Here is a 16,240-nt window from a genome sequence, read left to right on the forward strand (position 1 = left end):
CTATTACAAAACCTGGACTGTTTGTTAAGCAGGGAGGAGGTGATGATTTGGGGGGCCCTGAGAAGCATACAAGCCGTCTGAATGGAGCTGTTTGGGTGACTCAGAAGTTACTATGATTAATTGGGGCTTGATGTTGTAGGGTGTAATTACACTGATGGGCTAGTAGGTAATAGTAATAGGTAGTAGTAAAAGCTGGATTGCAGCTTTTACGTCCTGTTAGGGTATTCTTGGTCCTATTGGAGATGGGGAAGTCGGCCAATGATTGCATATTTGGAAGTCAGAAAGGGTCTTTTCCTTCATAATGAGGGTGGTAGGTTAAGTCGGTAAAGACCCAGTTTTTTTGCAGGAATGGGAGTGGCAACGTAAGCAGAGGTTGATAGAGAGATACAAAGCCAACAGTCATTTGTCAGGGAAGGATTGGACTGGTTTAACAGAGACTGGGTTAAGTTGAGAGTCTTGTAGAGGCAATTAGAAGCTAGTGGAAGGGAAGGGGTGATTGTATGAGGTATCCAAGGAAGCAGGAGGGATAGATAGGTAAAGAGTAAATAGGAAGGTAAAGAGGGCGCTTTGGAAGACGAGATCATTTTATCCAGGCTGAGTTAAAGGTAGGAGTAAATTCCTGTCAGAAGGAAGGAAGATAGAAACAAGGTTACTGTGCTTAGGATTTTCATCCTGGTAGGAGCTACAGTATATAGTCCTATCACAAACAGTATGGTTAGTATGCTGCTTAATAATATGATGAAATAGTAAAAGGATTCCATTAAAAGGGCAAGGAGAGGTGTTAAAGATACAGATTATGCAGGTTTTCACTTATCCTTTTTAAGGAGGAAGGGGTTTTTCCTCAGGATCAGTGGTAGGAACCTTTTTAGTCTGGGATGTTTCCTTCCGAAATAGGAGATGCAACGGTTTGCATGTGTATCGAGGCTGGTCTGGCTGATCTTGGGACTCCTGAGCTGACAGTCCTGCAGGTTCCTCAGGGGATGTCCAATGTTTAACTCGGGTGTGGTGAATCCAAGATTCCACTCCTGCCACCTTAACTGCAGTTGGGGTAGAGAGGATTACTGAGTATGGTCCTTCCCACAAAGAGTCCATGGATGGGGAGGTAGAGGGGAGAGATTTGACCAACACTAGGTCTCCTGGTTGAAACAACCCTGTTCCCTTTTCTCTGTGACGTCCTTCAGGTAGGTTTTTAAGGTTTTGTTGATATTTTGCCAAAGAAGTTATATCATTAACCAAGTTGGCCGTTTCCTGATCAAGTAGGAGGTCATTTGTGAGAAAAGGTTGTCTATACAGCATTTCATATGGACTGAGCCCCATTTTGTGAGGAGAATTTTGGATTCTCAACAAGGCCATGGGCAAAAGAGTAGGCCATGGGAGATTTCTTGTGTTAGTTTCCTTAAGTGCCTTTTGAGTGTTTCATTTGCCTTCTCCACCTTCCCTGAGGATTGTGGGCTCCAGGCACAGTGAAGGTGATATTGTATCCTTAGCGCCCTGGAAATTCCTTGAGTTATACTGGCTTTAAAAGCTGGACCATTGTCACTCTGTAAGCTTTGGGGAAGCCCAAATCTAAGAATTATTTCATGAATTAGGACTTTAATCATTTCCTGAGCCTTCTGTGTCTTGCAGGGGAAAGCTTCTATCCAATTTGTAAAGGTATCGACACAGACCAATAAGTATTGAAATCCCTTTGACTTAGGCATATGGGTGAAGTCTAACTGCCAGTCCTCTCCAGGATACTGACCTATTCTTTGTTCCCCCAAAGGAGCCTTACGATGAACCAAGGGATTATTCCTTTGGCACACCTCACAGGCTTTGACTACCTGTGAGATGGTCCGGAGGAGATTTGGCTGTAAATAGGGATTTGGCCTTGAGTGTTTTTAATACCCATATGAAAAGTTTTCTGGAGGCTTTTAAGTATTTTCCACTGGCTGGCTTCATAGACAAGCACCTTTCCTTCTTCTGTCGTTAACTACCCTGAGGGGAGAAAACTATGCCCCCGTGAAAGTCCCCATTCTGTTTCAGTCGGGGAATACTGGGGCTTAATCTCTTGGAAGGGGTTGTTCCACACCAAAGGCCCTTCAGTAGGTATTTCTAATGGGAGATTCTGCCTGGCAGCAATTTTGGCCTCAGCATTTGCCTGACAGTTTCCTTCTGCCTTTTCTCCTTCACCTTTCTGATGGCTTTGGCAGTGTAAGACTGCCACCTCCTTGGATTTTTGCACTGCATGCAATAACTCCATAATTTCCTTGTGGTGTTTAATGGGGGCTCCCCCAGAGGTTAGGAACTCCCTTTCTTTCCATATTGCAGCATGGACATGTAGGATTAGATAAGCATACTTGCTATTTGTATACACATTTATCCTTTTTCCCTTTCCCGGTTCTAAGGCTCAGGTAAGTGCCACTGGTTCTGCTAACTGGGCTCTAGTCCCTGGGGGAAGAGGCTTACTTTCAAGTATGGTTACATCACTAACTATGGCATAACCTGCCCTTTGTATCCCATTCTCTACAAATGAACTTCCATCAGTATATAGGTTAAGGTCAGGATTAGCTAAGGGGACTTCTAAGAGATCAACTCGGGTGGTATAAGTCTGGACTATAATTTGTTGGCAGTCATGCTTGATTGGTTCCCCATTCTCTGGGAGAAAAATGGCAGGGTTGAGGGCCACGCACATATGTATTTGAAGCACTAGTCCCTCAAGGAGTAGTGCCTGCTATCTAAGTGGGCAGTTGTCTGATAGCCATAAACTTCCTTTGGCATTTAGTACGCCACTTACATCATGAGTAGTCCAGACAGTGAGATCCTTTCCTTGTTTTGATAGCCTCTGACACTAAGATGGCCACCACCGAAACTACCCGTAAACAGTGAGGCCAGGCTTTTGCTACTACATCAATTTCCTTACTTAGGTATGCCACTGGTTGTGGGGTTGTCCTACGAGTCTGAGTAAGGAATCCAAGAGCTATCCCTGCTCTCTCTGTGACGTATAAAGAGAAGTTTTGTCCTGTGGGAAGGCTTAAAGCTGGAGCTTGTACTAGGGCCTTCTTTAAGGTTCTGAAGGCTGTTTCTGCAGCACCTGGTTCCCATTCTACTAGTTGAGTATGTGCCCTCTGGGTCTCCTCGATTAGAGTATAGAGGGGCCAAGCTATCTCGCTGTATCCGGGGATCCATAGTTGGCAAAAGCCGGTGATTCCAAGGAACGCCCGCAACTGTTTTAATGTCAGGGTGAGGATAAGCCAGTATAGGCTGTATTCCTTCCTTGCTGAGGGCCCTGGTCCCTTTGGCTAAGATTAGGCCTAGATATTTAACCTGCTGTAGACAAAGCTGGGCCTTCGACCTAGACACCTTGTACCCTTGATTGGCTAGAAAGTTCAAGAGATCTAGAGTAGCCTGCTGGCATGAGGCTTCCGAACTGGTAGCCAAAAGTAAATCATCCACATACTGAAGGACCAGAGTGCCTGTACTTGAGAAGTGGCCTAGATCTTGAGTCAGTGCCTGACCAAACAGGTGAGGGCTATCCCTAAACCCTTGGGGCAAGACCGTCCATGTAAGTTAGGATGTGTGGTCTGTGGGATCCTCAAAGGCAAAGAGAAACTGGGAGTCAGAGTGCAGGGGAATACAGAAGAAGGCATCCTTGAGGTCCAGAACAGTGAACCATTCTCCTTCCTCTGGTATTTGAGAGAGCAGGGTATAGGGGTTGGGTACAACTGGATATAGAGGAATTACTGCCTCATTGATGAGTCTAAGATCTTGCACTAGTCTCTACTTACCATTCAGTTTTTGTACTCCTAGTATTGCAGGGACTGCTGCATTTCCTTACTAAGCCTTGAGCTTTTAAATGTTTAACAATATCCTGTAATCCTTTATGAGCTTCAGGCCTTAAGGGATATTGCCTTTGATAAGGATAAGTGGTGGGGTCTTTTAACCTGATTTGGACTGGGTGGGCATTTTTTGCCCTTCCAAATTGTCCTTCTGATGCCCAGACTTCAGAGTTGATTCCCTCCTCAAGTAGGGGACAAAAAATGGGTAACTTGTTCTCCGTATTCATGTAGACAATTTTCCAGCTTTGGCTAATATATCCCTCCTTAATAAGGGTGTGGGACTTTCAGGTATAACAAGAAAGGCATGTGAAAAGAGCAAAGTCTTCCAATTACAACTGAGGAGGTGGGAAAAATATCTGGTTACAGGCTGTTCCGGGATTCCTCAGATGGTAACGGACCTTGAGGACAGTCGTCCAGGGCAGGAGATTAATACTGAGAAGGCTGCGCCAGTGTCCAAGAGGAAGTCAATTTCCTGGCCCTCAATGGTTAAACGTACCTGGGGCTCAGTGAGGGTGATGGCATGAGCTGGCGTTTGTCCCGGGAACCCTCAATCTTATTGTTGGATCATCTGGTTGGGGGCTTCTGACCTAGAGAACCTTTGTCCTCTGGGGCTGTGCACCTTCCAGTGATTGCCTCGACATGGTGGACATGGACGAGGGGTGGCTTGTTTCTCATTGGACGATCTTTTTTAAAGTGTCCTTATAAACCATACTGATAACAAGCCCTACTGGGTGATTGGCCTGCTCCATTTTTTGTGCTCTCTGAACCACTAAGGTTTGTTTGTCTGAGGGCCATGACTAAGGCTTCAGCCTTTCTCTGATCTCGATTTTCCTTTTGGGTTTGTTCCTCTCAGTCCCTATTATAGAACACTGAGGTTGCCAGGTTTAATAATGCCTCCAGATTTTGTTCAGGGCCCAGGGTTTGCTTTTGGAGCTTTCTCCTGATATCTGCAGCTGATTGGGTAATAAACTTATCTTTTAGAATCAATTGACCTTCGAGTGATTCAGGTGACAGGGGAGTATATTTTCTTAAGGCCTCCCATAGCCGCTTGAGGAAGGCAGAAGGATTTTCTTCCTTTCCCTGAGTTATGGTGGACATCATTGAATAATTGATGGGCTTTTTCCTAATTCTCCTTAGTCCTTCTAGAACACAGGTCAACAGATGTTTATGACTCCAGTCCCCATGATCTAAGTCAAGGTCCCAGTGGGGATCCATAATGGGGACAGCTTGCTGACCCATAAGGAATTTGTCCCTTTCTTTGGCTGTCATTCTATCATTTACTTGACTAAGATACCAGGTATCTCCAAACTCTCGGGCTGCAGCCAAAGCAGCATTTTTTTCATTAAAGGCTAGGGTTTGATCTAACAATAGCATGACATCTCTCCAAGTGAGATTGAAGGTTTGCCTTAGACCCTGTAGGACATCTATGTACCTATCAGGATCATCTGAAAACTTCCCCAGGTCTGTCTTGATCGACTTTAAATCAGAGAGGGAGAAGGGGACATGTACCTGGGTTGCGCCAAATTCCCCTCCCCCTACAGCTTGAAGGGGACACAACTGATAGCTCGGGGGTCTTTGTGGTCCTTTGCAGATTTCTTTGCTTATTTCCTTCTGGGCAAGGGAGATTAGAGGAGGCTTATCATTAATAGGAAGGGGAGCTATAGGGAGGCTAGGATATGGAGGTAAGCTGAAGGTCTTCCTGTGGGATGTAAACTACAAGCTTTGCATAGTTGTGTATGCAAAATCGAAAAATTGTTTTCAATGAAAATAAGGCTTGGACATAAGATATTTCATTCCATTTGCCTTCTCGCTTACAGAAAAGGTCAAGCTGCAGGATAGTATTGTAATTTGTACTTCTTTCAGATGGTGATTTTTCCCCATCAGAGAGGGAATATTGGGGCCAGGCTGTAGTGCAGAAAAAAATGAGCCACCTCTTTTTCAAGGTTTTTGGGTCAAATTGGTCCTAATGGCTTAGGATGCATTTCAAGGGTGAGTCTGTTGATGCCTGAGTGTTTCCCATCTGAAAGATAAAACCACCCACGGTTTTGATTTGTTTATCCCCCTGCACAAGAACCCGAAACAGTCCCTGGACCCTGCTGATCAGAATAGTTGCGCTCACCACGCAGCAGCAGAAACACTAGTTTTCCTCCTAGACCACAAGGAGGACTGAGAAAAATTGGATTTAGTGGCCCTTACCAACGCATTCTTGAAAAACTGTTAGAGTCCTAACCATTCTCCTGTTAGTATTGGGACCTTACCTATGTCCTATAAAGATGTTATGCCCCAAAAATGAAGTGGAGGGCCGTACCCTGAGGGAGGGAAGGGATCTCCAGGGTTGGAAGAGTGACATCTTTTGTCCTCACTTACATGAACAGGTAGGATACAATTTCTGAGGCTCTCCATAACCTAGCTTCAGGAATAGCTGTTGTTAGGCCTGCTTGGCTGAGGAGGGATCCTAAAATTCCAGATAGTCCCCGCCATGATGGGGCTTTGGGCAAAAATTATGTCTTTCTGATTGGTGAGCCTGGGTGCCTAAAGAAGGGAATAAAGTCCTGGAGTTTATAGTAGAAATCATTCTTACAGGAGAAACTAGAAAAGTATCAGAGACAAGGAGTAGTTTTTAGAAACGAGACTAGCCTTGGAGAAGAGAGGTGGGAGGAAGTTTGTCTGACAGGCATTAGGATCCAGGGGCAATGGTCAGGATAGATGGGCAAGTCTCACTTGGGTGACATGCCTTTGAGAGTTCTGCCCATGGCCACAGGGTAAACCAATTTGTTGTCGGGACCCCGGAGCTGAATGGCTTTCCTCTCTGTTGACCCTCAGCTTAGCCTAGAAGTACAGGAAAAGTGGAAGTTGGTTCCAGGCAAACCAATGCTCCCAACTCTGAAGAGTCTGGGGTTGTTAGAGAGCCCTTTCCCAGAAAGCCTGACACCCATGTCTTTAGTCCTGCGGCCTTGCTAGTTGCTTTTAACTACCCGACAGGTGCTCGGTATTTAGCCCCCAAATTCTAAGGAAAAATAGGACAGAATAGCAAGCAAAAGGGGTCTGATTGTACTCACCACTTGGCAATAGGCGATGTTCCCTTCGTGGTTGCCAAAATATGTCCCAAATTGGTGGGTTCTTGGTCTCGCTGACTTCAAGAATGAAGCTGCAGATGCTTGTGGTGAGTGTTACAGTTCTTAAAGACGATGTGTCTGGAGTTTGTTCCTTCTGAGGTTCAGATGTGTCCAGAGTTTCTTCTTTCCAGTGGGTTCGTGGTCTCGCTGACTTCAAGAGTGAAGCTGCAGACCTTCACAGCGAGTGTTACATCTCATAAAGGTGGCATGGACCCAAAGAGTGAGGAACAGCAAGATTTATTGTGAAGAGCGAAAGAACAAAGTTTCCACAACCTGGAAGGGGACCCAAGCGGGTTGCCCCTGCTGACTCGGGTGGTCTGCGTTTATTCCTTTATTTGGCCCCACCCACATCTTGCTGACTGATCCATTTTACAGAGAGCTGATTGGTCCATTTTACAGAGTGCTGATTAGTCCGTTTTACAGAGTGCTGATTGGTCCGTTTTGACAGAGTGCTGATTGGTGAGTTTACAAACTAGCTAGACACAGAGCACTCGTTGGTGCATTTACAATCCTTTAACTAGACAGAAAAGTTCTCCAAGTCCCCACCCGACCCAGAAGCGCAGCCAGTTTCACCTCTCATTATGGTTTGAATATCCTTTCCAAAACTTATGTTGAAACTTATCCTCAAAGTGGAGTATTGAGGTAAGCCCTTTAAGAAATGATCAGATCATGAGGCCTCTGCCCTGGATTAATCCATTCACAGATTAATGGATTAACATGTTATCATACAATGCCCTGTGCCACCTGAGGATACCACAGAGAGTCCTCACCTGCAATAAGGCTGCCCTGACCCCTGACAACCGTCATTCTACTTTCTGTTTCTATGCATTTGACTACTCTGGGTACTTCATATAAGTGGAATCACACAGTCTTTGTCTTTTTGTGACTGGCTTATTTCACTTAATATAACTTCCTTAAAGTTAATCTATGTTGTAGCATATGTCAGAATTTCCCTCCGTTTTAAGACTGGATAATCAATATGCCATTGCATGGATAGACTACATTTTGTTTTATCCATTCGTCCATCTGATACAGGAGTTAAGAGAAAATCGCTTAGGCAGATAGTAAGGGTATAGAAGTCCTCCGTAAGGCTTTTCTTTTTAATGAAAAGCAGCCCAAATCATTTTCTAACAAAGAGCAGCCTTTAAAGTTGAGCTGCAGACATAGACAAGCAAGTTGGGGGCTTGCATGGGTGAAAGCCAGCAGGAACTAGGGACTAGACATGCTCAAGATGGCAGTTCCACCACCCCTTCTCTGCCAGCCACGTGTATAGTAAGGAGCAAACAAGATGACACTGGCCCCGGCTAATTTATTTGCATAATAAGATAAGGGTGGGGCGATCAGCCTTCCTCAAGCTGTGACGTGCAATATGACTCACGGTATGATGCCACACCTGATTGAACCAGTCTGTGAGCCCTAGGTAAATAAGATACCGCCTCCTCAAGCTGGACTATAAAATCCCCTGCATTTGCCACCAGCTGTCTTTTCCGCTGGGAGATCCCTTTCTCTCTAGAGAGAGCTGTTTCTCTTTCTCTTCTATTAAACCTCTGCTCCTAAACTCCTCCCATGTGTCTGTGTCCCACATTTTCCTGGCGCGACACGAGGAACCCCAGGGTATATGCCCCAGACATCGTAGCCGCGTCACATCAATGGACATGTGGGTTGCTTCCACCTGGCAATTGTGAATAGTGCTGCTTCGAACACTGGTGTACCCTCTCTTCTTTTGAAGGGAGTTTAGTGGCCCCCCAGGTGTCACTTAAGCAAGTCCCTGACAAGCCCCAAAGCTGCTCGTCAGAGTAGCCCTTCCAGCTGCACAGGCTGATCTCATCTCATGACATTTCCAGGGTTGTTTTAGTGCCTCCCTGTCGACCACCTGGGTAGCCCACCCCTGAGTCTGGCTTTGGGGCCAAAGTTTCTGCTCTTTCTGACAAGAACCTTTCAATTCATGCACACACACCCCTTCCCTGGGACATGAGCCCGCGTTATTATAGAATGGCCGACAGAGCTCTTCTATGTCAGCTGCCAGCAGCCCAGAACGAAACTCGCCTTGTGCAAGTCTCCTTGGGCCCCCGTGGGGATTCTCTCTCAGAGCCTCAACGCTCCTCTGTGGTTGAGGCCTTAATAATCACAGTCACTCTTTCACATTCTTATATTTTTTGCTAATTTTATGGGGGGAGAAAATACACTGCCATCATATGGGAAAAGGAAATGTGGCTTCTCCATTTCTCTTGTCTGTTCTTCCTCATAGACCCCCACCTTGTAGGGAAAGCAAAGGGTGGGGGAGTTTAAAGATCTCCGTCTCTTCTAGTTTAAAGAGAGGCCTGCAAACAACTGAAATGCAGCTCCTTCTCAAGGCCGAGTTAAGCCCTCTCATTTGTGTAAACCAGTCCTTCCAGGTAAAGGCACCCTTTTCCCATTTGCCCTCCCCATCTCTACCGCACAGTGGTGTGGGCTGGGTGGAGACCCCAGGGCAGGGGGCAGAAGGGCCCTGGATCTGTGCTGCATCCTCTGGCACTGTAGGTCTTTGTTGGCTTGTGAGTTGTCATGGACATGTCTAGTGGGCTCCGCTGCTGAAGTCTAGATCCCGTTGTGAAGTCCCAGTGTCCTGTGGCCTTATCACACTCCCATTCCTCTTACTCTTACTTTCAGTCTCCACCAGGAGTGGGGGCCTCCTATGTCCTCTGCACACCACAGGCAGCCGTGGGGAGCCAGGAGCTCTGCTGCAAGCTCAGCCAGCCAACTCTTCACCTCCACCTCCCAAAGCTTCCTGTACTCAAAGACACGAAGCTTCTTGGCTCAACTTGAGAGGTGGAAAGAAGATTCTCTGTATGTCAAAGAAACTCTATCCTAGAGTCTATCAGGCCTGACTCTTAAAAGGTTAAAAGAAAGAAACTTTGTCTAGCTGTAGATTTTAAAAAACCCAACTGTGAGACTCAAAGACGATCGATGACTATTTTGCTTTTGGTGGTACCTGCTGTCTTTCCTGAGACTGATGGTTTGACAGTAGGAATGGAAGCCCACATGGGAATGTAATTTCATGCCAAATTGAAAATGTATTGACTTCATTTTTATAAAAGATAATCTTCATTACCCACAGTCAATCTTAAAGAGAACAAGAGGGGTTTCTGCTCTCTTCCCTTTGGGGGACCCAATTCTGGTTCTGCAGATTTTCTCATTCACTCCCAGCAGACCTCACCTGATCACAGAGTGGACCTGGGCCCATTCATGGAAAAAGGAGGAGGGGGAGCTCAAGTTAAATGGAAATGTGCTATAGTCTCACTACCAAATAATGGATGGACTCTTGCTTAACTTTTTAGTTTCTTTTTAAGAAATTAAAATGTAAATTGATGTTTCCATCTTCAGAAACCAAAACTTGCCAGTATCCCACAAATGGCCGATTCCAAACATGGGAAACTTACTAACTCCCTCTTTCGGCTCTCTGTCATATGGACAATGTTTACATCTTTGACTCTGCATCTTGTGTCACAGATGAAGCATGAGCCATGTCATGTGCTCCTGTTATTGACCTTTTTATTTGTATGTATGTATGTATGTATTTATTTATTTATTTATTTTTGAGACAAGGTCTCACTCTGTTGCTCAGGCTGGAGTACAGTCCTGCAATCACAGCTCACTGCTACCTCTACCTCCTGGGCTCAAGTGATCCTCTCACCTCAACCCTTGAGTAGCTGGGACGACAGCCACTCAAAATAAATAAATAATAGCCCTGCTAATTTTTGTATTCTTCTTATTATTTGTTTTTGGTAGAGATGGGGTTTCACTATGTTGGTAGAGATGGGGTTTCACCATGTTGCCCAGGCTGGTCTCGAACTCCCGGGCTCAAGCAATCCACCTGCCTCGGCCTCCCAAAGTGCTAAGATGTGAGCCACCATGTGCAGCCTGACCTTTTTAAAACCTGGGAGGCACAGCAAGAACTCTGGAAACCAGAGTCCTTGAGTGAATGAATTCCTTCTAGACTACCTGAAACTAGAAACTATCACCAAAGTCTTTTTTTTTTTTTTTTTCTGAGATGGAGTCTCACTCTGTCACCCAGCTTGAAGTGCAGTGGCACAATTTTGGCTCACTGCACCTCCGCCTCCTGGGTTCAAGCAATTCTGCTGCCTTAGCCTCCCAAGTAGCTGGAACTACAGGCACACGCCACCACACCCAGCTACTTTTTTGTATTTTAGTAGAGACAGGGTTTCACCATGTTGTCCAGGCTGGTTGCAAACTCCTGACCTCAGGTCGTCTGCCTGCCTCAGCCTCCCAAAGTGCTGGGATTACAGGTGTGAGCCACCGGGCCCGGCCAAAGTCTTATTTATACCTGCTTTCCCTCAAGTGCCAATGTAGGTTCATGAATTGTAACAAATGTACCCTCAGGTTGGGGATATTGACCGTGGGGGAGGTTGTGCATGGTGGGGGAGTGGGGAAGGGTATATGGGAAGTGTCTGTTTCTTCCACTCAATTTCGCTGTGAACCTAAAACTGCTCTAAAAAATACATTCTACTTTTTAAAACGGGGAAAAAAATCCAAGATCCATCACATGTAAAATTGATAAAAGTATATTTCATTACCATAAATTTGTAACTGAAAATGTATAATATTTACTTAATTTTTAGTCAATGAATAGGAATCATAAGGTGATACAAAGAAACATGGAATGAGGAGTTATATTTGACAATTAGAGAGTCAGCATCCAAATTATATCTATGTTTTATGTTGTATTCATTTGTATTTTGTTCCTTGAGAAAATTTTGTTTGCAAAGGTAAATAATTACAAATAAAAACTGACTCATAATATTTTGCCTTGAAATCTCAGGGTATTCATTAATTTAAATTGAAAAAAAGGTGACAGAAAATCTTTGCTTCAAAGTTGAATCACTAAGAATGTCTAATACATGCTTATGTTCCTAAATGCAAACATAAACATTTTATAAGGAGTACACAAAGCTACACCATGATGTATAATTTTACACCATAGTGTGCTGTTACATGGCTGGCTGTCCTGTCCTGTGGATAGTATGAGGATCTCAGGGAGGAAGATGAGTTGAGACTTGCCCATTTGAGCAAAGCTAGTGTGCATTTAACACCTTTGTCTAAGGTCTTGCAGGTTAGTATAGATCAAGGCATTATTGACCAGGCAGCAAGGAGAGCCAAAAGCCATCCCATGCTCTGCCCCCAAGTCATGAACCCAACACAGAGCTGCATCTGCCCAGAAGAAGGAGTTTCATTTCCTAATTCACATGCAGGTGACTTATAAAGTCAATAAGGCACTACATAGTCAGCAGTGAGAGGAATAGTGGTGTATTCATGCATTTCAGTTGTATATGCATGAATATGCACAGGCATGAATATCTTAAAAGAGCAGTTAAGAGTTTCAATTTTTCTAACTAATTACATATTTGGAAGATCAACTATGTGCACAATAAAGATGAGAAAAATTTTATTCAATAGTCTGCACAGAGATAAATTAATCATGGCTACATATGTTAATGTGGTGGTATTCTTTAAAGTGTCAAAATTCAGTGTATAATACACCTAGGAGTATTGTTTGCATCATTTTAGTAGAAAGAAAATGAATAAATATTTTAAAGACATTTAAATGAAAACTAAATGTGTAGTCTCAAAAACTATGAGAATAAAAATGAGGTCACATATCCATTAAATTGAAATTAAATGGCTTAAATATTTTGCTCATTGTTGTTGTTTTTACTAGAGACAGGATCTGTCGCACAGGCTGGAGTGCAGGGTGCAGGGTTGTGATTATGGCTCACTGTAATCTCGACCTCCTGGGCTCAAACAATCCTCCCATCTCAACCTCCCAAGTATCTGGGTCTACAGGCACATGCCACCATGCCTGGCTAAGTTTTTAAAAATTTTTGTAGAGACAAGTCTCAGTCTATTGCCCAAGCTGGTCTCAAACTCATGAGCTGAAGCAATCCTCCCGCCTCAGCCTCCCAAAGTGTTGAGGTTACATAGGTGAGTGAACCCCCACTCCAAGCAAAATTATTTCAAATACTTACCCACTTCCCTAGATGTAGTTTGAAGGTCAAAGATCGCTGGGCTGTTGGTTAAGATATCCTTGCTGGTACTGCTGCCATTGCACACAGAAGTGTGCAAGGGGTATTATGGAATCATAAAAAAGAGATGCCTAAACCTGATTTAGGAGAAGATGCTGAAAAAACACTAGGAAAGATTGTATTAACCCTGCCACTTACTTTCTGTATTCTGATGCTTTTATATCTGAGGCCTTGCTGACACTGGAGGGACTGCCCCTCCAGGAGTGTTTAATTCCTAGAGATATTAAACGACTTGCCACAGAGTGTGCCTTTCATATGAAAACCAACCAATCCAGAGCCCACACCCCACAACCTCTTTTCTTATTGGGCTCTCATACGTAGGGCCACTATTCTCCTATCCTAATCGCCTCATGGCCAGGTGCGAGACAACTACAGATGACCTCTGTGCCCCAGAGCCTGTTGAAATTATTCAAACTAGACCATCCTAGAGTTGCTTCCCTGTCTCACCCATTCCTTCCCACAAAACCACCACAAAAACTCTCTCCCTGGGTCTCCTGACCAACCCTGGTGCTTCCCATGTGGCCCTTTGTGATGTGGTATGCCCCCTCCTCTTGGGAACTGTGAGTAATAAATGATCTTTTCAAGGATAATTATCTCCTGATCTGCTGGCCTCATTACACTTGAATAATAATAAAATCCACATGTTAAAACAAAGACTTCCTGAAGGAGGTAATGTATGAGATAAGGTCTGAAGAATGTGGAAGTATCATCTTTGTATAATGAGGCAGCAAATGGTGTTTTAGGTACAGAGAGCAGTGTGTGCTGGAGATAAAAGAAGGCAAAAGCCACCCAAGAATTCCAGCAGCTGACTGTGGCTGGATCACAGAACATGAGGAAGATGTGGGTTAAGGTGGAGTTGAAGAGGTTGGCAGGCACCAGATCTGGAAGGTCTTTATGTACCATGTTTAATAAACTGCAGAAACCATCAGCTACTGAGTTGTGCCTGACCACTATGTTTTCTCATCTTCCTTCTTCTGCAGACAGCCTGCTAATGTCTGTGGGAAATTTCTCCCACACTTTATGCTGTCTGGTTGGGGACATTTGATTGGTCCACCTGACCAAATTTGACCAATCAGAATCTTCCCTGGGACTGATATAGAAATGGTGGGAAAGATGCTGTCTTTCCTCAGAAGCCAGTGGCTTTGGTGGATGTGTACAGAGTTGGCAGTGGCAGTCTTCCCTGACACTTGAAAAGATGCTGACTAAAGAAGAAAGCAGTCCAATGGAGACAAGTAGACATGAGACACAGACAGTGAGGAAAAAAAAAAAAAAAATCCACTGATTTTATCTCCCGATTTCTTGATCCTGAAATTCTATTTTTTCTGCTCTTCTTTAAATACTATGAACTACCACAGAATCTTTTTCTGTGTGAACATGAAAATTCCTTTTTTAAAGTTTTGCTTTGTATTTTTTTCCCTTTTGTTCAATCCGGTTTGCTTTGGATTGCTGCCACTTGCAACTAATGGGTCTTTAAAAAAATCCTTCACTAAGGAAATTTAGAGATCTTGAGTAATTTTAAGTAGAAGAAGGATGTAAGGGGATATATATTTTAGAATGATGATTTTGGAGTTAATGTGGAGAATGAATTGGTGTGGAGACAGAAGGGAAGGAGACATCTGGCCGGAGGTGGGAAGACCAATTGGAAAGTTTTTGTAGTAATTTTGGCAGAGTATGGTGAAGGCCCGAAACAGAAGGGAAAACCAGGCAGTTGGAAAAGATTAGATAGATACAGAGGCGGGATGATTAATGAGATTTTGGTAAAAACTGAAATTGTTAGGCTTCTAATACACTTATTTTAGGATTTAACATTATCATGTTTAGAAAATTGTCTCTAGTGGTGATGATACTACAATCTTTTCAGTGATTAAAGACTAAAATCTTAATCTGGCCTGGTTTGTAAATAATCAAATGGAGTTTAAGAGCAATAAGCAGGGCACAGTGGCTCACACCTGTAATCTCAGCATTTTGGGAGGCTGAAGCGGGAGGATCACTTGAGGTCAGGAGTTCGAACCCAGCCTGGCCAATGTGATGAAATCCTGTCTCTACTGAAAATGCAAAAGTTAGCCAGGTCTGGTGGTGTGCACCTGTAATCCCAGCTACTCAGAGGGGCTGAGGCAAGGGAATTGCCTGAACTCAGGAGGAGGAGGTTGCAGTGAGCTGAAATTGCACCACTGCACTTCCACCTGGGTGACAGAGCAAGACTTCATCTCAAAAAAAAAAAAACAGGAACAATAAAAAGCAATTCAAGGGTTTGGAAGGGTAGGTGAAGGGGAGTGATAGCATTCCTCTCACATTTTAAGAATATCCTTTGACTGCTGTGTGGAGAATGGCTAGAATGAAGGTGAAAGTACAAATGAGGAAACTAGTCATTCTTCAACATTTATGGAACACCTACTATGTGCCAGGTACCATACTAGACCCTAGAGACAGAATAGTTAATAAGAAGGATACAGGTTTTGGCTCCATGGAGCTTCCATTTTAGTGGGGCAGACAATAAGCAGACAAATAATCTATCTATCTATCTATCTATCTATCTATCTATCTATCTATCTATCTACCTACCTACCTATCATCTCTATCATCTATCTATCCAACCATCTACCAATATCTATCCATCTCTTTCATCTATCCATTTATATCTATCTATCTAACATGTCATCTATCTGCCTACTTACCTATCTCTATCATCTATTTATCTATCTCTACCATCTACCCATCTATGCATCTATTCATCTACCTATCTATTTCTATCATCTGTGTATCCATCCATCTACCCATCTATCATCTATCTAGCTATTCATCTATCTATCTGTTCATCTCTCTGTCCATCAATCTATCTATCTTAGGAGTTGATAAATGTTAGGAAAAAAGGTAAAGCAGGGTATGGGGCATAGCAGGTGGAGGTTTATAGGAGCAGGTTGCTATTTTATTAGGGCTGTGTCAGGGAAGTTTCTCTTATTTGAGCAAAGACCTGGAGAAAATAAAAGTGTAAGCAGCAGTAATATCTGCAGAAGAGCATTCCAAACAAAGTGAACAGCAAACTGAACAGCAAACTGAACATGGGAGCGTGCCTATTGTGTTTGAAGAAAGGCACAGGGATCAATAGGGATGGAGCAAGAGGGGAAGTGGTAGGAGGAAGGGAAGAGAGGTAGTGGGGACCTGATCACGTAAGTCCTCAAAGGCCTTCGTTAGGATTGATCCTTATCTCTGTGACCAGTGAGAATCCATT

General features: G+C 43.9%; 1 long non-coding RNA gene and 1 pseudogene across 2 annotated transcripts in view; one reads left to right on the forward strand and one right to left on the reverse strand.

Moving 5' to 3' along the window:
- Positions 1-13,755, reverse strand: part of LOC103880773 — a 29,059-nt pseudogene extending 15,304 nt beyond the window's left edge.
- Positions 1-13,821, forward strand: part of LOC110741947 — a 36,536-nt gene extending 22,715 nt beyond the window's left edge. Inside the window, exons 5-6 of one of the 2 annotated variants that reach the window (XR_004180227.1) lie at positions 9,240-9,327; positions 9,581-10,487. This is a non-coding gene — a long non-coding RNA (uncharacterized LOC110741947). Of the gene's footprint in view, positions 1-9,239; positions 9,328-9,580; positions 10,488-13,754 lie in introns of those variants that run through there. The other variant, XR_004180228.1, reaches the window with a different exon arrangement.
- Positions 13,822-16,240: the final 2,419 nt, after the last annotated feature.

This window comes from Papio anubis, chromosome 1, assembly GCF_008728515.1.
Source record: "Papio anubis isolate 15944 chromosome 1, Panubis1.0, whole genome shotgun sequence".
Classification (NCBI taxonomy): domain Eukaryota; kingdom Metazoa; phylum Chordata; class Mammalia; order Primates; family Cercopithecidae; genus Papio; species Papio anubis.